Genomic DNA, 22,966 nt, shown 5'->3' with positions numbered 1-22,966 from the left:
TGCTTGCCTGCCCTTCCAAAACTCAGCCTTTTCCAAGGCCCTGCCTGGCGTAGGTCAACATCTCGTCCATGATTTTTTTCCCTCCCTCTGATTATTTTGCCCCATTTCCTTGGATGATTCCACAAAACCAGGATCTCCGGAATTTCAGTCTAATTCCTGTATTTATGAACAGCTACTGTGTGTGGGAGACCGGTCAGACCCTCGAGCATAGCCTAGGTCAGTGTGGCTGCTGGACGTGGCAGTCTCTGGCGGCAGTGCTGGCTGGTGGGCCCGGGCCGGGCCTTCCTCTGCCTCTGCTATATCTGGAGCTAGAGCCAGGGCAAGGGGCTGTCCGGTGACTGTAAATCCCCAACAGACTGATTCAGGGAATTCCTGGGCAACACCCATTCTTGACGTCCCCCTGGGAAAAGATCCATCAGTGGGAATTCTGTCCCCCGTCATCTGTCTCCCACTGGACAAAAGAAGGAAGTGACTAGGTGATTTGGTTTCTTCGAAAGCCACCACCACCTACAGAACCAGAACCGAAACTCAGCCTGCACGGTCCCTCTGCGGGAACTTTCTGCTTCCCAGAAGCCGTGTAGATGAGGCCCAACGGGATAGGTTGCCATTTCTACGGGATGGTGCGGTGTGGCCTGGCCTCACCCCGAGGCCCCCATTCTGGGCTTCCCTTCCGCAAAGTTGCTGGAACAGGAGGCGCCATCAGCCCCCGGGATGGCTCAGCTCGTCAGAACACTATGTGGGAGAGAAGGCCACCCAGTCAGAAGGTCTCACCTGCCTGAGCAATCCTGTCTGGCTCTAGGATCATCTTATCTCAGGAGGTCCCGGACAGGAAAGCAGAGAAAGCAGAGAAGAAGAGAAAGCACAGCCTAGGGTTGTGGGGGCTGAGCTGGGAAGGCTTCTTGGAAGAGGTGGCTCTCCAGAAGATTCTCTGAGGCTAGAAGAAGAGGGAGAATGGGAAGGATTCAGGTGGAGGGAACATGAGCAAAGACTGAAAGTGAAGAGCCCCACAAACACCACACGCGTGCGCGCGCGCACACACACACACACACACACACTCACACACACACACACACACACACACACACACACACACACTCAAGATGCTCAGAAAAGCTTTCTCCTCATGCCCCCTGTAGCACGAGGCTGTAGCACTGACGCACTGCTGTCCCGTTGTGCATCAATTTGCTCAAGCGGGCACCGGTAACGTCTGCATTGTGAGACTTGTTACTGTTTTTTTTTTCTGTTGTTGTTTGTTTGTTTGTTTTTGCTTTTTGGGTCACACCCGGCAATACACAGGGGTTACTCCTGGCTCTGCACTGAGGAATTACCCCGGCGGTGCTCAGAGAACCATATGGGATGCTGGGAATCGAACCCAGGTCGGCCGCATGCAAGGCAAACACCCTACCCGCTGTACTATTGCTCCAGCCCCGTTACTGTTTTTGGCATATCGAATACGCCACAGGTAGCTTGCCAGTCTCTGTCATGCGGGTGGGACACTCTTGGTAGCTTGCTGGCTCTCAGAGAGGGACGGAGGAATCAAACCCAGGTCGGCCGCATGCAAGGCAAATGTCCTACCCACTGTGCTATCGTTCCAGTCCAATTTTGAGTTTATGTTAATCAAGGCTCAATAGGCTCAGAAGAAAACTTGACCGTTCTCTTAACTCCCTAAAAGAATAAAAATTCCCTAAAAGAATGAAAATTGAGGTTATTACCAGAATTAGCATTTCCAACTACAAGTAGCCCTTCTTCCAGAGAAGACTTATGGCCCAGAGAAGGCTGACACTTCACGCAGGAGCATTTGTTCTTCCTCACTTTGCGAAGGCCCAGAGCCCGGCCCGGCCCTTAGCCCAGGAGAGAAGCCCCCGTTTTGCCCCCTCTGGCTTGGGAATCCTCATTTCTTTTCTTTCATATAAATTTTAAATTAAAGTACCATGATTTACAAAGTGATTCCTCTCTGAGCCTTAGGTATACTATACTGCAGCACCAATCCCTCCACTGGGGCCAACATTCTCCACCAATGTTCCCAGGCTCCCTCCCATATCCACAACCCCTGCACCTGCCCCTGGCGGGCCCCTTTCTAAGTTCAGTTGGTAAAATTTGATGGGCATCCTCGCTTTCATGTAGATTCTCTGTAATGCACACCATTGAATTGGAGGCACCCCCTACTAATCAGTCTGGTGTTCATTTAATTATTTTTCCTGTCCAAAATGAACCTGAGGGAGAGGAGGGATTTTCCCTCCACCCCAAAAGGGAGAGAAGCCAGATATAGAGGAAGGTGGGATGGAATTTGGACCCCTTTCCCCCCCCCCCCCCCGACACCACAAGCAGTCCCTCGGGAACTTCTGGGGGTCTCTTCATACAGTTTATCTCTTAGGGAGCGGCCCCTCCTTGATTCATTGAATTAATTCTAACAGCCCCATGCATCTAGATTCAGCCGCCAGCCTCTGTGGGCCTGAGGGAGGGGGTAGCAAGGAGGATCCAAAAGGGTCAGGTACAGACCCCAAGTGGAAGAGGCCAGGTGCAGTTCTAAGGGAGAACTTAGAGCCACAGGCCGAGACAGCAGATGGGGGAGGAGGCAGGTCTTTCTTCACTCTTTATTTTGTTTTGTTTTTTGCTTTTAAGTTTTGGTGCCACAGCGGGAGGTGCTCAGAGTTTCCTCCTGGCTCTGCAATTAGGCACCACTCCGGGCGGGCTCAGGGGACCATATGGGATGCCCGGGAGTGAACCCAACTGAGCGGTGTGCAAGACCAGTGCCTTACTCATTGTATTACCTCTCTGGCTCCACGGGGTGGGGAAGGCCTTGAGGGTCTACCCCCCCACTGTCCCCCTCCTCCCCACACCTCCCCACCCCTAACCAGTGCCCTGTGTCTGTGTGGCAGTGAGGCTGCTAAGATGCTGGACATGGAGCTCAAATACCTGTGAAGGTGACAAGGGGCTGGCTGGGCAGAGGAACGCATCCGGTGGGTGGTAAGAGACCTTGTGGGGGTCTTACTGCATTGGAGGTATCAGAAATGGGCGAGGAGGAAGGGTTGTCAGAGGTGACTTGGAATAAGCCCCAGTGTTCTGGACAAGTCCTCACGTGAGGGTTGTCCCCTCCCCCACCCCATGCCCACTTCCCCCCCCCAGCAGACTTCCTGACACCCCCCCCCAGCAGGCTTCCTGACCCCCCCCTCAGCAGGCCCGCATGCTGCCTGGCCAGGCTCCTCACCCTTGGAATGCAGTTACGGCTCCAGCTCGGCAAAGGCGCCCATGGGGGTAAGGAGGGCTGCAGAACCAAGCCCCCCCCTCCCAGACCCATTGTTTTGAAAGTTCTAGAGAAGCCAAAACAAACTCCCAACAATATGAATTCGGGAGGGAGCAAGGGAGGGAGCCTCGGCCCCTTCCTTAGGCATCCAGACATTCTCACACAGGAATGAGCCGGGAAGCAGGAATGGCTCCTGCTGTGCCAGCAATAACAACCCCGGCCCTGCCCCTGCCGCCTCCTCCTTCAGCCCAGTCCAAAACCCAGACAGGGCGCCGGGAAGGCAGTCCAGGGAGTACAGTTTGGAGCTAGCAAGGAGAGGCCCTGAGTTCAATTCCCGGCACTGCATGGCCCCCCCAAGAATGGCTGGGGTGACCCTGGTGGCACCTGACCACCACTGGTTCAAGGTTTCCTGCAGGCTAAACCATCAGTCTGCATGGCAGGGAGTGGGCCCAGGTAGCCCCAAGCTCCGCTGGGGGTGACCCCCTATACAAATAGAACCGAAGAGACAGAACAGGCAGTGAGATTCTTGCCTCGCATGCAACCGACCCACGTTCATTCCATCAACACATAAAGTCCTGCAAATTTCACCGAGGGTCACTCCTGAGCACAGGGCCAGCAATAGCCCCTGAGAACTGCCAGGTGTGACCCAACACCCCCCTCCAAATAAGTAAATAAAAGCAAGTCACATTGTAACCCCCTTGGGGAGATAAGGTACAGGGATACCGGAGCCTGTAACTTTCTCAGGGTCCCAGAGCTAGGACTCGAACCCATGCCAGCCTCGAACCCATGCCAGCCTCCTTCCCAACCAGATGGCAGCTGCACCACCCAGGAGCAGGATTGGGTTGGCAATCTTCCCTGGCTCCCTCAAACCCCTAAACCCGGAATCAGCAGAGGGGGAGGCACGGTTTGCTAGGAGGGTACCGAGAAATCAGGGTGACCCAGCACTGCACCCCCATCCTGTCCCCAACCCCAAGACCTGGGACCTATTTCAAGGCCTCCTCCCTGCCAGCTCAGCCCTGCCTCTGCAGCCTGGCCGTGCTCTCAGTGGTCGGAAGGAGCGAGCCAGGCATTCGCCATCAACTGTCGCTCTTTGTCACAGGCTCATGGCTCTAGCCGAGCGAAGAGAAAACTTGCCGATTCAGAAGTCGTGATGTTGCACACTCCTCTGTTTCCAAAGCTGGATTAGTGAGAGCTTGCCTGATCAGCGCCATTTAACGCCTGGAGTTTTGACAGGCTGGCACGGCCCTCCGAAGCCTGGCAGTTTGTGCGAGATGCCCTGTGTGCCGGCGTGACCCTCTGGCAAGTACCCCCGTAAGTGACATGTACACGTCTGGGGACACCAAAACACAATGCATTAGGGCACCAGTTTGCACTGCTGTACACGGAGCGTTTGTCTCGAGCCAGGAGGACACCCATGGGGGCGACCTGGCCACGATCTCGCTGGATTAGTTTAGATCCCTCGTGCCCAGCTTGCGTTTCTGTGATCTTCCTGCTGCTTCCGGTCTCAAACCTGGGCTAGCAGCTGTGCTGACGCGCCTTGCCCTGGGCCCTGGGTTTCCCCACACTCCCGGTGCTCTGGCCCCTGAGAAAGCCTCTAGCGACTTTGACTTTGAAGTTCTGCAGCAATGCACTGACCCCAATTTCTCTGGAATCCGGGCTCTGCTAATTGTTCCTTTTATGAGAAAATGACTTGTTTTCGTTCCTGGCAGACCCAAACAAGGAAAACAACAGGAGCCTGAACAGGAAGGGGAAGCCATCGGCTCCCGACTGAATCAGCAGCTGGGCTTGAGGACCTGCCTGGAGCACCAGCGGCCAAGGCCCCAGAGTCTGGAAGGGCCCCCAACTGGCCCTTTCGAGAGAACTCTTGACTTTCAGGTCTCAAGTCTGCAAAACGGTGACAGAGACTGTGGGCTCTCATGTGGATCTCAGGACAGAAATAACTGAGTTAGAGGGCTCAGTCTTCCTGGGAAAGCCAAAGTCCAGAGTTTACCTCCTGGAGAGACCCACGGCCCTGTACACTGGGGGTGGGGAGCCCCGAGGAGGCAGAGGAGGTGTCTCTGGGGTATGAGTAAAGCCTGGTGACTGTGTCTGTGGACGGTCAGACCGTGAGGACTGTTCCTCCTCAGGACCCTAAATCCTGGCTCCTGCACCCAGGGTAGACAGCACCTGGGGCAGAGTTTGACACACGCATGCACACGTACCCAGGTGTGTACACATGCACATACACACACACATACACACACATGCACATACACACACACACATACACACACATACACACACACACACACACACACACACACACACACACACACACGGGAGGGAGGATCCTGGCCATCCAGCGGCCCCTAAGTGCCAGCAGGAAAGAACTGTTTGTACATCCCTGCCCCACTCTGTGACCCCATACAGGAGAAATATTTGGGGTGGGGCCATCTTCCTATTGGGGGTGTGGGCAGTGAGAGAACAAGGCCGAGCCGGGCTGCTGCTCCTGGTCAGATCACCCCGAGCAGGGCTGATCCCGGGGCCGGGGGGCTGCTGGGGCCTCTGCCAGGCTGGCCCCATGATTCCTGTGGATGCTGAGACCCCCGGCCCCAGTTTAGAGGCTGAGAGCAACTCCGGGGCCCTAGGGGGAGAATCTCACCAGCCTCTCCCAGCGTCCGTGGCTCCTGGCCTTCCTTGGCACGTGGCCCGTCCCACCATCCCTGCCTCCGTTTCCATATGCCTCCTGCCTGTGTGCACCCAGGACCCTCCTTTCTCAGAGGGGCTCTACTTAGGGCCCACCCTAAGTGCAGGATGGATGCGATCCTTGATTGGCTCTGCAAAGACCCTGTTTCCAGGGATGTTTCTGCTCACGGTAGCAAGACTTGGACACATCTTTTGGGCCGTGTGTTTTAACTCATGACGGGAGCACAGGCTTTAGGGTTCTGGGGAGGAAGACAATATTCGGCCTATGACCACCTCCCCTGAACGCGGATGGCCGCTGGCCTGTCCACAGACACCTGACCAAGCCCGTGTGGCTCGGGGCGGCAGACTGGGAGCTGAATCTCTGCTGGAAAGAAGAGGAAGGGGTTTGCAAAAGTTAGGAGCATTGATGCCGTGTATGGAGGCCTTTCCAAATCACAGATGTTCCTCTCGGTGATTTCATTTAATCTTTTGCTAAATTTGACTTGTAGTTTGTTTGGAGGCCACAGCTGGCCCTGCTCCGGGGCTCCTCCCAGCTCTGTGCATCTTGGAGAGGCTTGGGGGGATCACGTGGTGCTGGGGATCAAGCCCAGGCCTCCTGCAGGCAAAGCTCTCTGAACTAGCTCCCCGGCCCAGTAATCCTGATTTTCTGAAAAATAGATGACATTTCTGAGCCTCAGAGAGCTTTGAACTCTTTTTGTCCCGGATCTTCAAGCTACTAAGAAAAAGAAGCAAAATGAAAGCTCAGCATGGTATGGGGACAAGGGATTTTTCGTGGCGTCATGCTCTCTCTCCTGGTGATTTTCAGAGTCCTAAATGACAGAAAGAGGGTGGGGGAGAGTGCGGGGAATGGATTTCAAGGTCTTAACATTGCACCAAGACCAGAATCTGGGTTCTGACAATCCCACAATTTGGGTGAAGGGCGGAAAGGAAGAGTGAAGGGGTTCTGGTAAGCAGAGGGTTAAGGAATAAATCATTAGGAGGTGTGTGCAGAAAGTTCGCTGACCTCACTGAGGGGAGGCTGAGACAGGGGCTGATGGGACCACTGCATTGAGACGTTGCACGAGAGGTTGGCTTCAACTCCCAACAAGGAGAAGTGGGGGTGCAAAGGTTGGGGTGAAGGGGGCAGGCAGTGAGGGGATGGAAAATATGACGAAGAGCAACCATCAGGGGACGTGGGGTTAAGTGGCTGAGCCAACCTAGCTGTGCCCTTGCCCAGTCTGGCAAGGGTGACCAGGCACTCGCTGGCGGTGGGGACAGGGCGAGGACACCCAGCAGACAGCGAAGGTGAACAGGGTGAGAGTGGGGTTGGGGGTGCTCCAACCAAAACAACCCGTGAGAGGTGGGTCAGAGGGTTCAAGGGACTCTGTTTTTCCAGTCCATAGTGCCATAGTCCCGGTTTGGCAAACATCCCCAGTGTTCTAGTTAAAACTGGACCTAGCCGGGGCTGAGAGGACAGTGGGCCAGAACTTGACTAGAGTTTGATCAAGAAGAGAATTTCCCAGGGCCGGAGCGAAAGCACAACAGGGAGGGCGTTTGCCCTGCACATGGCCGACCCAGGTTCGATCCCCAGCATCCCATATGGTCCCCTGAGCACTGCCAGGAGGGATTCCTGAGTGCATAAGCCAGGAGTAACCCATGAGCATCACTGGGTGTGACCCAAAAAGCCAAAGAGAGAGACAGAGACAGAGAGACAGAGAGAGAGGATCTTCAGGCCCGAGAGAGAGGGGAAAGAAGCCCCGAGATGGAAGTCTTGATCCCTGAGCTCTAGGACAGCCAGAAGGAGCCTGGTGAGCCCAGGAGTCATGGGCAGTGGAGCCGGGCCTGGGCCAATCCTCCCAAGGGCCCTTGCTCGGCCCGAGCCTCCCCTACACATTGGTTTCAGGACCAGCTCAGCCCTCTGAGGAGGCAAGAAGCGTGTGAAACTTTGAGGCTCCAGCCCAGCCCCTGCCCTGTCAGCTCTGTGAGTCCCGAAGGGAGGCAGACCCCGCTGGGACTTGCCGAGAGGAAGAGGAGGAGGGCATGGCGCAGGGCCCCTGGGTCTGGCTTCCGAGATGGGATCCACCTGCTGGTTTCTGTGTTAAGCTCCTGAACGAACCTTCGAACCTGCCTTGGGGTGGGGCTCGGCCCCTGGAGCCTTCGGGAATGGCCAGGGCGTCCCCCAGTCTCCCGGGGCTGGCTCTGGCTTCCAGGAAGGGTGGCCCACGGCGGGATGACAGGGTCCTTGCGGCCAGGAAGGGGGTCCCGCCAGCCAGGCCCAGTGCAGAGTGTCCTCCTGGCGAGAGGCGGGTCGGAGGGGTTCGCGGGACTCTGTTTTTCCAGTCCGTGGCGCCAGTCCCGGTTTGGCAAGGGCCCCCTGGAGAGAATGCGGGTCACAGAGCGGGAGCAGCCAGACACAGGAAGAGGGACACAAAGGGGACAATGTGGGGAGTGTTTGGCAGGAAGACATGAACCAGGGGGGCGGCTGCTCGGCAGAGTCTGGACCTGGGCAGTGACCCCAAGGCTCAGGCAGTGCCAGCGAGCAGGGGTGGGGGTCGGGGGGAGGAGGGCTGCAGGCCCAGAGGTGGAAAAACACAGAGGGAACAAGGACAGGGCAGGCCCGAGAAAGGGGGGTGCAGGCTGAAGAAGGGGCTCTGGTGGAAGGGGCTGGAGCCAGCTGGCTCCAAAGGCTGGCCTCAGTTCTTGTCTTTTTATTTTATTTTATTTCATTTTATCTTATTTTATTATTCTTCTTTTTTGAATCACCGTGAGATACAGTTACAAAACTTTCATGTTTGAGTTTCAGTCATACAATGATCGAACACCCATTCCTCCACCAGTGCGCATTCTCCACCACCAGTGTCCCCAGAATACCACCCCCCCATCCCAACCCTCCCCCTGCCTCTATGACAAACAGTTTCCCCCACACTCTCTCTACTTTTGGGCATTATGGTTTGCAATACAGATACTGAGAGACCATCACGTTTGGTCCTTTATCTACTTCCAGCACACATCTCCCATCCCGACCAATCCCTCCAACCATCATTGACTTAGTGGTCCCTTCTCTATTCCAGCTGCCTTCTCCCCCAGCTCATGAGGCAGGCTTCCAACCATGGAGCAATATTCCTGGCCCTTGTGTCTACTGTCCTTGGGTGTCAGCCTCATGTGATGTTATTCTATATTCCACAAATGAGTACAGTCCTTCTATGTATGTCCCTCTCTCTCTGACTCATTTCACTTAGCATGATACTCTCCATGACCATCCACTTAGAAACAAATTTCATAACTTCATCTTTCCTTATAGCTGCATAATATTCCATTGTCTAGATATACCAAAGTTCTTGTCTTTTTCATGGAAGGGCCTGTTGGATATCATTGGTTTGTCCTTTCCCCCTTGCCACTAGGAGCTTAGGTTTATCAGTCACACCCATCAAAGTGCTCCCGAGTCACTCCCATTCTTTTGTTTATCTGTAACCAATTCTACCAGTTTATCTGCTCTTCCCTTAATCAAACTCTGTTAATTGGTAAGGTCAGAACTTCCTAGGACACTGAATATTATAACATTGCCTTTCTCTCCTCTTTATGCCTTTTGAATAATTTACTTTAAAGCTATGTCTTTTTTGTATAGACACAAGAAGACAATATTATGTTTTTATAACTTAAGACTTAATTGGCCTCGATATTCCTTCCTGGACATCTGCTTTCTCCACTTAAGCCTCAGTTGCCCTCAGTTCCTAGCACCCCAAAGTAGGGTCCCCGACGTGGGACGGGAAGGATCCAGGGCAAGCGGTGAGTTATGTGCTACCCTGGCATCGAGATGGGCCTGGCCAAAGTGCCTAATTCTTAACTATAAGTTAAGAGCTTGATCATAGACAAATACTGTCATGATCCAATAGTAATTATGAGACTGGGACCCTGCCAGGGCTAGGAAAGACTGATCTGGCCTGAGCACTGTAGTCTGAGATTGAGATGGCCCCAGGAGAGCAATTCTATAAGCTTTAATGCATCTCTTATTGTGTCCATACAAAATAATTAATATTATGAATTCTTATATGCTTGCTGGCTGAGGAGAAGAGAAACACATTCATGGGACTCTGCCCTTGGGTGGATCTTCCTGCTGAAAGAGAGTTTCTGTCCTAGTGAAGGCATTCCCCTGAGAGATAGAACTATACCCCCTATGGATTGTAACCACACCTTTAGATAAGCCCCAGGCTGCTGGGGGACGGGGAGATTTAAGGTAGCTGTATGAGGGGGCAAGGGGAGAGTTCCAGAGGAGAGTGTATAGAGGGAAGATTGGAATAAACTGCAAGTGAGACCAACCATCTTGGCTCCGTTCCTTCCTTCGCCTGCCACATCTTCGCCATCAACCTCCCCGGGGTGGGGGAAGCGGCCGGAGGCTACCGAACTCGGGTGGCGGGAGAGACAGCTGCTGCCCTAGGCCCTGTGCCTGGCTCGGTGCGGTGAGGCATCCCTTTCCTCGCCCGCGCCATTTCTTTTCTTTTTATTTTTATACAACTGGCGTCCCCGCGCCATTTCTTTTCTTTTTATTTTTATACAGGGCCCAAGACGCTTGTTCTGATTTGGAATGTTCTGCAGACACAGCTCCAGATTTGTTTGGCCTTAGAAGCCCCCCCCCACCCCGAAAAAAAAGGAGCTAAGAAGTTAGCCCTTTCAGGGCTTGCCTTCGAGGCACAGGCTCGGCTCCCCTGCTCTCGAAGGGTTGTGGGGTGCAGGAGTGAGGAGGGGTGAAGGTGGGGGAGGAGGGAAGCCCCTCAGCAGGAGGGCAGGCAGCTCTGCTGGAGGGGTGGGGGGCCGGCTGGGGTGGGGACCAGACCAAAGCTCCTCCTGAAAGAGGGTCCTGACCCCAGAGGTGGAGACTGGAGTGGGCACGGGTCATTGCCTTGTGTGGGGTGTGGCTGGCCCAGAGCTGTGACCCTTGTGTGTCCTGTCATCTGGGCCACTGGACTTTGGGGCCAGGTGGCCGATAAAACTCAGGTAACAGCTAGATTTCAGATCCACAGACACTTTTTAAAATAATTTTGCGGATTTTGTTTGTTTGTTTGTTTTTCGCTTTTTGGGTCACACCCTGTGATACACATGGGTTACTCCTGGCTCATGCACTCAGGAATTACTCCTGGCAGTGCTTAGGGGACTATATGGGATGCCGGGGATTGAATCCGGGTCAGCTGCGTGCAAGTTCTACCCGCTGTGCTATCGCTCCAGCCCCTATTTTGTGTTTTTTCAGGGGTTACTCCTGGCAGTGGGCTGGAGTGATAGTATAGTGGGTAGGGTGTTTGCCTCGAATGTGGCTGATCTGGGTTCGATTCCTCCACCCCTCTCAGAGAGCCCGGCAAGCTACCAAGAGTATTTCGCCTGTACAGCAGAGCCTGGCAAGCTCCCCATGGCGTATTCGATATGCCAGAAACAGTAACAACAAGTCTCACAATGGAGACGTGACTGGTGCTCACTCGAGCAAATCGATGAACAACGGGAGGACAGTGCTGCTCCTGGTGGTGCTCTGGGGACCCTAGGGGAAGGCAGGAATGGAACCCAGGCCAGCCGCAGACCATGCGAGGCAAGCGCCCTCCCCATTGTACTGTCTCTCCGCCCAGTACTAAGCGAACCCCAGGCGCTGTTGGGACCAATGCAGGCTAAAATGGCTCCTTGCTGTTCATCGGACAATGAGCCAAGTGGCCCGCGGAGGGGATAGCCCGGTTAAGGACATCCCCAGCCCTATAATAAAAATATGTCGAAAATAAATACCGGCCCCCGGCCACTTGCGGGGAAGAACAAAGCACCGGCACTTCCTGAGAACATGTTATTGTCTGAGGTGGAAGTCTGCGATTTTGAAGGAAAAAACAACGTTTTCTGCGGAGGAAGTGTGAGTCACGGGCAAGCTGAAATGTTTCTCTGGCTCTGAGGGTGGCGGGACCTGGGCCGCGGCTCGCCTCCCTTGACCATTCCGTCAGCTGCCTGAGACAGGCCGGGCCCAGCAAGCCCTGTGCCCCGGCACCAGGCCCTCCTCCTTCCCTTCCTCAAAGCTGCTGCAAACTGGGGCTCTGGGAGGGACAGTGGGGGTCCGAGGAGGGAAGTCCAGCCCCCCTACCCCGACCCCAGGGAGAGGCGGGAGGCAGGGTCCCAGACTGACCTTTCTTTCCTGAGGTCAAGCTGGCACACTGCGCACAAAGCCAGCCTCTCCTCGGCGCAGGAGGCTGTCTGGCCCGAGGCATTCCTGGCATTCCTCGGGGTCCTGCGTCTGGGGGGGAAAGGGGGACCTTGTGCAGATAGGAAGTGTCTGGCTGCAGACCCCTTTGTCTGGAAGCCCACCACCCTCTTCCCTGGGCCATGTGACCAGCAGGGGTGGGGGGGTGGACCGAGGTCCCTGAAGCTGGTGTCCCCTACCTCTATAGCCCAGAAGCCCTGAGGGGCCGTCCCGAACCCGGTCTGAAGCTGCTGAAGACGAGTCGGCCCGAAGGCCAGGCTGCGGAGCACAACTGCTGGTCCTGATCCCCTGTGGAGAAAACCTGGGGACCCTCACACGGTTGGGGTCCAATCCTGTCTCTCTAGCTGGCCCCGAGGACTTGGGGAGAGTTTAAGGGCTGGGAGCCCCCCCTAGGGTCCAAAGCCTGAGATTCTCTGAAGATCTTTCTCCTCCCTTCCTTCCCTAGTGCAATCTTTTTCTTCTTCTTTTTTTTTTTTTTTTTTTGCTTTTTTGGGTCACACCCGGCGATGCACAGGGGTTGCTCCTGGCTCTGCACTCAGGAATTACTCCTGGCGATGCTCAGGGGACCATATGGGATGCTGGGAATCGTACCTGGGTCGGCTGCATGCAAGGCAAACGCTCTACCTGCTGTGCTATTGCTCCAGTCCCTCATGCAATCTTCTTGCTCCCTCCAAGTGCCCGAGTTCCAGGTCACTCTCTGCCACCTGCCTCCGGCGTCGGACCCCCACTACTCTCAGAGTCCTTTGGGGCCAAGTTCTCACTCTGGCACTGAAGGTGGGTGGGTTTCTCCCATCCAGACTCTGTGGCCACTGGCTCGGGTTTGGTGAAGGGTTTGGCCCGGGCAGGTTTGTGCAATCGTGTTCATATTTCAGAACGGTCACTGCCATTTGGTGGCAGGTATAATGGAGAAGAAATGGAGGGAGAGGAATGGGGTAGGGGAGCAGATGGCAGCGTCCAGCCCCGGCTGGCCACAGCTCTGGGTAGCAGGAAGTGCTCTCTGCTGCCCACCAAGGTGGGGTCTACAGAGCCCGGGCCCCCTACGCCTGGGCTTCTGGCTCTTCCCATCTGGGCCTCAGTTTCCCAGCTCTAAAGTGGAGGTGACCTGAGGAGGTGACGGGAGAGGAGAGACACAAAGGGGCTAGACATGGTTGAGGACCCAAACTCGGTGGGAGGGGAAGAAGAGATTGGGGGAGCAAGAAGGAGGACAGCGGGCAGGTGCCACTCCTGGGGGCACCACAGGGCTGAGGAGGGGAGGGCAGAGCTCTAGAACAGGTGGGTTGGAGTGGGCAGCGGGCAGGTCTGGGGGCCGGAGCTGCAGAGAAGGAGCGAAGGATAAAAGTTGAGAACCTTTTGTGCCAGGAGCATCTATCTTGCCAAACTGACCCCCTGGGACACACACACACACACACACACACACACACACACACACACACACACACACCCCTTCTGGTCCTCCAGAAACAGGGGGTGATGTCCCTCCCGGAGCTGACCCGTGACCATGACACACCGTGAGAACACCTGCGAGCGGCCAGCTCCCCAGGGGTCTGTCCTAACAGAGCTTGCAGGAGCCCACTTTACAACGGGGTCCCTGGGCTGGTGGAGCGGGATCCACCCAGGGAGCCCTCACACACCAGTCCCGCCTCTGGGCGGCCCCTCCGACGCCCCCACGTTTGGAGAAAGGGCCGGGCGACACAAATGGAACAAAGCCGCAGGGTGGAGGCCAAAGGACAAACGCGCTGACTGGCAAGAGCGCAGGGGAGGGGGCGGGGTCAGCGGGCAGGAGTCCCAGCAGTGCACCCCGCGCCCGGCCCCCGCTGCCCGAGAGGGTGAGCCCCCATCCCCGGGGACACTCCAAGCCGACATGGGAGAGAGACGCTGGATTCCTGGGGCGGAAGAGCCAAGGCCCAGCACGCCCCCTGTACGATCCCCCTGCAGCGTCACCGGGGCCGCGAACCCACGTCCTCCTGGCTGGCTGTGGGGTCCGCCCTCCCCACGCGCCCACCGCCCCGCTCCGCCTGCGCTCCCTGCGGTCCCGCCTGCTACTACGCCCGGGAGACGCACCGTATGGCCGCAGGAAGCCTGGTGGGCAGCCCATCCGGTGGGGCCCGAGATCTGCCTTTGCAGCCCGCTCCGTGCTCGAGGGGCAGGTCCCTGGGTCCGCACTGGGGGAGGGGCAGCAGGACACCGGAAGGTGGGGGACTGGTGGGGGGGTCAGTAAAAAGCCCCCCATGCAGGAATGTCAAAGGGATGCACCCAGTTCTCTCCGAAGTCCTTTCTGAGCCTGGCCCTGCCAGACTCACTCGTGGCCCTGCTCCCAAGGCTGACACCCACACAGGACGGTCTCACCTGGGCCAGGGGACCCTGGCCACCTCCCTGCACTCCCACCCACCTGCAACGCTGACCCAGAGCAGCTCTCTGTTAGCCTGGGGTGGGGGTGGGGGTCGGGGGCAGGGCTGGGGGAGCAGATGACAGTGTCCAGCCCCGGCTGGCCACAGCTCTGGGTAGCAGGAAGTGCTCTTTGCTGCCCACCGAGGTGGGGTCTACAGAGCTCGGGCCTCCTAGGCCTGGGCCTCTGGCTCTTCCCATCTGGGCCTCAGTTTCCCAGCTCTAAAGTGGAGGTGACCTGAGGGGGTGGCCAGCTCTGCGCTCAGCACTCAGGCTGCTGGGCCAGGCCGGGTAGGCGGGGAGGGACTCGGGGTCGGGCCGGCCTGCTCCCCGGCCCTGCACACGCCCTCACAGCCTCCCTCCGCACCCGGGGTTCGCAGGTATTTTTAGGAAGGTTGGCGCCTCCCGGGCTGTGATTCACGAACGCAGCTGACAGAGATCAGCATCTTCTGAAGCTGCAGTGGGAAGTCGAGAAGGTTCCCCGGCGCTGCTGTGAGGGAATGGTGGGGTGTGTGTGGGAGGGGGAGAGACCCCGGTCTGTGGGTGTCTGCAGGACAAGGCGTGCGGGACGGGGTGGGCAGGGCTCCTCGGGGTGTCTTCGGAGAGCGAGGAGATTGTCTGGGCTCTCCTCAAGGCGTTTCAAGTGTTCTAGAAGGGTCCTGGGGGTGTGTGTATGAAAGGGAGAGGGAGAGAGGGGGAGAGAAAAGAGAAAGAGGGGGAGAGGGAGAGAGAAGGGAGGGAAGGAGGGACGGATGGAGGGGTGATGGGGGACGCTGTGACACACGAGCCAGCCCTCGGGGCCTCCTTGCTCTTCTCCCGCAGACACTTTCGGGGCGTCAAGGCGCTCTCCGGTGGGTGCCGTGTGACGAGGTGGCCTCGGTGCCTTCCTTCCTCCTCCCCGCCTCTCTTCCTTCCTTCCTTCTTCCCTCCCTCTCTGCACCAGCACCCTCAGTTTCCCCCTGGGCTCCAGGTCTGGCCTGTCCCTGGAGGTTGTCAGGGCCAGACGGAGGTGCTAAGGGTGGGAATCAGCTCAGGCCTCGTGGGAGCTGCCAGGCGGAGGAGGGAGACTCCAGCCCCGAAGGACGAGGCTGGGCCCCAAAGAAGGCGGCTTTGGAGCCTGCCCTGAGGGAAGCGGAGGCTTTTCCAGGAACCTGGGGGTAGGGGGCACGATAGCCTGGACCCCCTTTCTGGGCCTGTTCCTGCATCAGCAGAACTGGGAGGTGGGACTGGAAGGGGGCTCCGGCCCGAGGTTCCGGGCGGCCAGTCTGCTGCGCCCTGGGCCGCTGTGTGTCTCGGGGTCCGCGGAGTCCTGTGCTCAGCTCGTGCTAAGGCAGAGCAGGCCCGACTCCGAACCACAGTTCTCCATCGCCTCACGCACCCCTCCTGGCCGGCCTGCCCCCACCCCAGCCCAGGTGCCTCAGCTGGGAGCCCCTCCGTGCCCCGGTCCCCCGAGTTCTGCCGTGGTCAGCGGAATTCCCAGCAGAGAGGCCCTCCCTGCCTCAAAGTCCAGCCGGGCACCTCTCCCCTAGGGCCCCCTTGCCCCCTGCCCACAGCTACAGGAGATTTCACTTCCTGGGTTAGAGGTCACAGAGTCCCTTGCATCCTGCCGACCCCAGCCTGAGTCCCCTCTCTCCTGTGGGTTTGCTTACCCCGCCACCAGCAGCCTGCAGGTAGCATCCAGGGTCCGTCACCTCCTCGCCTCCAGCCCAGCGCCTGCCCCAGCCTCTCCCGCAGTATTTCTGGAAGGCAGAGAGGCACTTCCGGCCCCAGACCGTTGCCTGCCTCTCTCCTCAGTCCGGCAGCTGCCCCGCGGATGGGAAATGTGGAAACTGGGACAGAGAGGCACTGAGGGTCAGATCAGGCGAGAAGGGCCCCTGCAGGTGGTTTTCGGGGAGGCGGTCAGATTCGCCCCAGATAGTAAGGCGACCAGAGAGCAGGAGGCTCAGGCAGGGCGGCTGGGCACCGCCACCAGCTCTGCCTGTGTTCGCTGAGCCTCAGGGGGCCTGCAGGACATGCAGGACAGCGAAACACCGCCATGGGTTCTGGGTATGGGGTGGGAATGTGCTGCGTGTGTGTGTGTGTGTGTGTGTGTGTGTGTGTGTGCGCATGCGTGCATGCATGTGTGCGTGCATGTGTGTGTGTGCGTGCGTGCATGTGTATGTGTGCGTGTGTGCATGTGTGTGTGTGCGTGCGTGCATGCATGTGTGTGTGTGTCTGTGTGTCTGTGTGTGTGACATTGGCGTGTCTGGGCTCCTAAGCATTAAGACCCATCATCCCAGGGCCTCTCATGTTCCTGCGTGTCTTGCAAAGGGAGAGTCAACACCCCTCACTTGGGCCTCTCTATCCGGCCTGGTAGGTGACCTGAGCATCTTCTCCTGACCCTGGGGCAGACAGACAGACAGACAGACAGGACTCCTACTTCCCCCAAGGCTTGGCTGTCTCAGCTCGCTCTACCCACCGCTGGCTCTGTGTTCTCCAATCCTCCTCCCATCAGCGGTGGGAATTAGGGCCTGGGGAACCAGCCCCCTAGACACTGCCCTTGGCTCTGGGAACTCTGTTGGACTCCAACTCACTCTCCGATCCGAGGCCTCCTCCTTGTCCTTCCTCGATGACCCAGGAGTCTTGCGCCCACCACACGCCGAGCGTGCAGTAGGGGTTCCCAGCTCGCGCGTGGTTCCGGGACTCACTGGGAACCAACCGTGTGTTTCCGAGAATCTGGAATCCGATTTGTCCACGTGTGCGTGTGTATGTGGTGCTTAGCCAGTTACGGGCTCTATGGGAAAGGGTCACCAGGGGCCGTGGACACTGGGAACCAGGGCATGGGGCTCGGGGGCTGTCCTGGGCACCTCAGCGTGTCCTCCACATGGGACGTCGCCTAGTGAAAGATGGAACTGAGGGCGGAGATTCAGGGAGACTGACAACTCCTCCACCACCACCACCACCCCCGCACCCCACCTGTCATCCGGGCATCTGGCGATGCTGCAGGGACCCCAGCAAGAGGCCTGGTGAGGTGGAATGAGCCAGGAGACTCAGTAGGGAACCCCTGCTTTGTGGCATAAGAGCTTCATCCCCATCTTAGACTCACTGATTTCTCCCACCTTCCTGCAGCCCAGCTGCTATGATGGAAAGGTCAGTCCCCTGGTCTGGCGCTGGTGTTGCTACCCTGTCGGATATTTCTTCTCTGGCGCTGGCCTAGAAATGGGGTCTGATGCCCCCTCCATGTCCTTTCCTGCCACGGAAGCCTCATCCTTCTCTCACCTGTCACCAATGGCAGGCTCAGTTCTTGGGATGCATTCAAGGGGCTGGAGGGGTTGAGCTGGGAGGGCTGAGTGGCCAAGACAGGCCCTGGGTATGTGCCCACCCGCCTTCTCCAGCTCCTCCACCCCCGCCCTGTGCTTGCAGCCACCATCCCTGCGGGTCAGGAGAGAGCCGTGATGGCAGGAGCTTCGCAATCTTTCAGAACTCAGAGACAAGCAGGGCCCGGGCAGGTTGGGGGGCGGGGGGCGGGGGATGAGATGGGAAGTGAGAAGGGAATCCTGAAGCCAGAGGTGCTGAGTCTGCAGCCGATGAAGCCACCACCACTGAGGAGAGGAGGAGGAGGAGGAGGGCGTTTCCGGGTGGGGTTGGGCTGTGAATTCCACACAGGAACTGGCAGGAGGAGGTGAATAAGCATGTCGAGAGAGGCGGGTGGGCAGGGGAGCCCCAAGCCTGGTGCTGGGTCCAACCGGAAGCTCTCCAGGCTGTCATTGCGACCACAGACTGCGGTTCCGTTGATTGGAACTGTCCCCCTCGCCCGCCACGTTCCCGTTTCCACACCCCACACCACATTCCGAGACAGGGGCCGTCCCGGCAGCTCGGTCCCGAAGGTGGAGGCCACTGAGGTGGGCAGCAGGTCCCCCACGGCCTGTCACTCCACAGCCTCTCTCAGCCCCTCGAGTTAGCATGCAGGCCCCGTTCACGGAGGCCTCGGAGGAGCTGAGATAGGATCCAGCCTGGGAGGGCCACGTTAAAATCAATTACCAACGAGAGCGAAGCCTCTTCGTCCCCGCTGAAGAATCCGTGGGAGCCTGAGAAAGACACGCACAGCCCACGAGTCACCCAGACTCTGCTCTCCTTGGCTCGCTTTGCAAAAACACTGCAGCTGAACAGGACGGGCTTCCCACGACGCGGGGCTGGCTCCTGGGCCGGATCTCAGAGGCCGGCTGGACGGCTCACCTGCCCGCAGTCGGTGTGAGCAGAGAGTAGGTTCCAGGGACAACGAGAAAGGGTTGACCCGGGAGCAGCAGGCCTCGCTGGGCTTTCTACCGGGGAGGCAGAGAGCAGACGGGAGTCAGGACGTGACTCCTGCCCTGCAGCCCGGAGAAGGTCTTTGGCTCCTGGACTCCTCCTGGGCTCTGTTGTTCCAATCAATGGGCGCAGTGGGTTTTTCATTTCATGAGGGGCTTTGCCTGTCCTGTGAGCTGTAGTCAGGGTGAGGCCACCGAGATGATCCCTCTGGACCGAGGATACCTCTGACCCCCCCAGCCCCCAAGACATGAGCAGCATTTCCTGGTCGGGCCTGATGCCCACTTCCCATGGTGCCGCAGTGTGGAGAGTGCCCGCAGGAAAGGGCCTCCGGGTGCAAGGAGTTCTGCTCTGCTCGTTCAACACTGTTTTTTTTTTTTTTCTTTTTGGGTCACACCTGGCGATGCACAGGGGTTACTCCTGGCTCTGCACTCAGGAATTACCCCTGGTGGTGCTCAGGGGACCATATAGGATACTGGGATTCGAACCTGGGTCGGCTGCGTGCAAGGCAAATGCCCTACCCACTGTGCTATTGCTCCAGCTCCCGAGTTCAACACTGTTGGTTCAGAGGAAATGATGGATTGGTGGAAATTCTTTTTTTTTTTTTTGACGGGGTGGGGGGGGGTCATACCAGCAATGCTTAAGGGTTACTCCTCGCTCTGCACTCAGGAATTACTCCTGGCGATGCTTGGGGGACCATGTGGGATGCCGGGGATTGAACCCAGATCGGCCACATGCAAGGCAGACACCCTACCTGCTGTGCTATCGCTCTGGCCCCAGATTGGTGGAGACGCTGAGACTTCAGAGCCATCAGGTTATTTCTTCGCAGGCAGGTGATGAGGGAGATGGGCTTTGCTCCACCAGCTCTGACATTGAGGTCCCAGAACCTCGATGCCTTACTGAAAGGTAGAGAGCTCCCAAACAGTGCTCCAGAGCTCAGAGCCACTCCCAGGACATGCCCCACCACGCAGGCTGATGGCTCCTTGCTCAGCTCAGCCAGGTGATACCAAGCTGTTCAGGCCTAGCAGTTCTGCCCCCGTCCCCCAACCTCCCCCTGCAGTGCTCACATAGCCTGATTCCTAAACTAACTCATTTTGTGGCTTGGGGGTCCAGGGAGTGTTCAATTATTCATGCAGCAAATATTTAATGATTGCATTCTTTCAAGGCCTTTGGAAGAGATGGTTTTAAAATATTGAACAGCTTGGCTGGAGAGAAGACAGCAGGTAAGGTGCTTGCCGATCCCCCCCAGTTTGATCCCTGGCATCCCTCAAGTTCCTCCAGGAGAGATCGATCCCTGAGCACAGAGTCGGGAGTAATCCCTGAGCATGGCTGGGTGTGGTCCCCCAGAAAACAAAACAAACAAAACATAATTAACAGGACGGCACCAGTAAAGAGCTCTCAGGAAGAGAAATTGGCTAGCCAGAATGATATGATTAGAACATGGGCGCATGTATAATTGGTCTTTGTGGATAAAAGGCTGCAACTTCAGAGACAAAAATACTTAAGGAGCAGGGTGGCATTGTTTTGCAGCTGAGTGTGTCTCTTTCATGTCACACTTAGTAGAAGCTCACTTGTACACTCAATACGACACCACATCCCCCTCCCCACGGGTTCTGAAGAACTTCTTTTTTTTTTTTTCTTTTTGGGTCATAAAAAAGCACTTCTTTTTTCTTTTCCTTTTTGGGTCACACCCAGCGATGCACAGGGGTCACTCCTGGCTCTGTACTCAGGAATTACTCCTGGCGGTGCTCAGGGGACCATATGGGATGCTGGGAATCGAACCCGGGTTGGCCTCGGGCAAGGGAAATGCCCTACCCGCTGTGCTATTGCTCCAGCCCCGAAATTTCACTTCTTGATTCAAAAGAATGAGAGTGGAAAACTCCAATGATGTCATAGCATGGCTGTGAGAAGGGCTCGTGTCCCACGGAAGCTCTATGGCAGTGCCTGCCCTACAGATCTGACCCCCCCCCCCCCCCGATGGAGCCAGCCCCCTGCTCGCCCCCCAGTCTTCTGCAGCACTCACTCCCATGAACTCTGCCAGGTCATGAGTGGCCCCTTATCAGGGGCCGGAGAGACCCAGTTCCCGAGACTATCGGGCACTTCCTGGAGGCTGTGTCTGGTCACTCAGCCCCCAGCTCCTTGAAGCGTATGTTTCTGACCCTCTGGGACACTTTCAACCCCCAGCCATTGAGGTCATCACCCCCAGCTCCCCCCCAGAGAGCTCCTTCCCTGTGTGCCCACAGCCCCCTGGCATGTTAGCACCAGCACCCAGGCCCCACGAATATCTTTCAATCTGCCCACGTCTCCGTTACCTGTTAACTCATTGGTTCTAGATGCCCCCATCCCTCTCCTGGGCTCCCCCCACAGACCCTCTACCCTAAAGTCTCCCAACCAGGCTCCAGAGAAACCAAAAGGACCTTCGAGGCACAGCCCTGAGCACATGCTCATTTGTTCTACACCATTTAGCACAAGAAGTGAGTCCCACCCGTCAGCCGTGGAGGCCCCTTCAGCTGACTGGTCTCTCCCTCACTGTGTCTCCCATGTATGTTTTGTGGCTCTGGCTTCCTCCCAGGCTGGACTTGGGTCATCTTGTCTCTCTGCCTGGAGCACTGCAGCCTGGGCTGCACAGGTGCTGCGGGTCCATCCACCACTGCCCAGAAGCCTTCCCTGACCTCCCTCCCTGACCAGGTCAGTCCCTTGTAACGGAGCCGCTGACAGCCTCCTCCACTGAGGCCCATGTAGAACCGTGTGTGTCGTTGACCAGTGTACCAGATCTCTGCTGTGTAGTAAATTTCCCCCCAACTTAGCAGATGGGAACAAGTATCATCTCCATTTCTGTTGGCTTGAAAGGCCTGAGCCTCCAGGCTGGAGGTTGGGGGGTTCTGGGTCAAGGTCCCTCAGGAGGCTCAGTCTAGTTGTCGCTCAGGCTTCAGAACTGGGAACCACTTCCAAGATGGTCCCATGGCCTCTCCGTCGGGCAGCTCGTGTGTCCCCACAACGTGGCAGCTGGCTGGCCCCAGAGAGCACGTGAGGCATGAGAACGAGACAGAAGTCCAAGTGTCCCTGTGATTTTGCTCCATCATCCCGCTCGGCATCTCCCCAGTATTCAGCTGATGACACAGGTTAGCCCTGACCCCCGTGGGAAGGGGCTAGGTAAGAAAACAAGGCAAAGAGGCGGAGGGTGGGGTGGGGGCTGTGCTGAAGGCCCAGGAGCATGGCTGGGAGGACTCCCGTTTGTCCTCCTCCATTGTTAGCTCCTGGCACACTGCTGAAGGTCGAATGATATTTCTGTGAGTGAAAGAGGTTTGACCTGAAATCTCCAGGCTCTCGCAGAGTCGGGGATGGGCAACCTCCCCCACCACCCCTTTCCGTTCTTCCGGGAGCCTGGCAGTCACGCCCACAAACTGCCTCTGCTGCCATATAAGCTCATTGACAGCCATGACCCAGAGGCTCGCAAATAAATATCAGAAGAAATCAACAAGCTGCGGAGATGCCTCCGTACCCCCAAAGTCTCCATCCAGTTAAAAATTTAACTCTAGCTGCGTCACCCTATTTAAAATTTTAGAATTCCTGGAGTGCAACGTCTCATACTCTGTGCCGCTGATGTACCAGGAGTAGCACACCACATTGGATGGGATGTACTTAGAAGGTAACCAATCTCGTTTAAAAAAATATTAGCAGGGCTGGAGCGATAGCACAGTGGGTAGGGCATTTGCCTTGCATGCAGCCGACCTGGGTTTGATTCCCAGCATCCCATATGGTCCCCCGAGCACTGCCAGGAGTAATTCCTGAGTGCAGAGCCAGGAGTAACACCTGTGCATTGCCAGGTGACCCAAAAAAGAAAAAAAAACAATAAAAAATATTAGCACACAAAACTCAACCTGTAACAATGTGTTAGTAACTTCTTATACAAGGCCTTAATGGCTTCAGGGTGAGCTACAACAATCCTCACACATTTTCTTCTAAGGAAACTTTTTCTGATCATTTTTAGCAAAATATTCACAGCAAGCAATGCAAAATAAATCATTTAGGGCCTACTCTTGGGACAGGCGTGGGTGGTGGTTGGAAAAATTCAAAGTAATAGTGATGGGAAGGTATAATGGTGGTGGGATTGACGCTGGAATGTTGAATAATAAATTACTATGAACAACTTTATAAAAATTAAATTT

General features: G+C 56.8%; 1 long non-coding RNA gene across 1 annotated transcript; it reads left to right on the top strand.

Annotated features, from left to right (window-relative positions):
- Positions 1-1,317: 1,317 nt before the first annotated feature.
- Positions 1,318-7,080, top strand: LOC129400160 (uncharacterized). The gene is made up of 3 exons (XR_008627494.1): positions 1,318-1,462; positions 4,344-4,555; positions 4,954-7,080. It is a non-coding gene; the product is annotated as an uncharacterized LOC129400160 (long non-coding RNA).
- Positions 7,081-22,966: the final 15,886 nt, after the last annotated feature.

This window comes from Sorex araneus, chromosome X (assembly GCF_027595985.1).
Source record: "Sorex araneus isolate mSorAra2 chromosome X, mSorAra2.pri, whole genome shotgun sequence".
In the NCBI taxonomy this organism is placed as follows: domain Eukaryota; kingdom Metazoa; phylum Chordata; class Mammalia; order Eulipotyphla; family Soricidae; genus Sorex; species Sorex araneus.
This window is presented reverse-complemented; position numbering and strand designations above follow the sequence as displayed.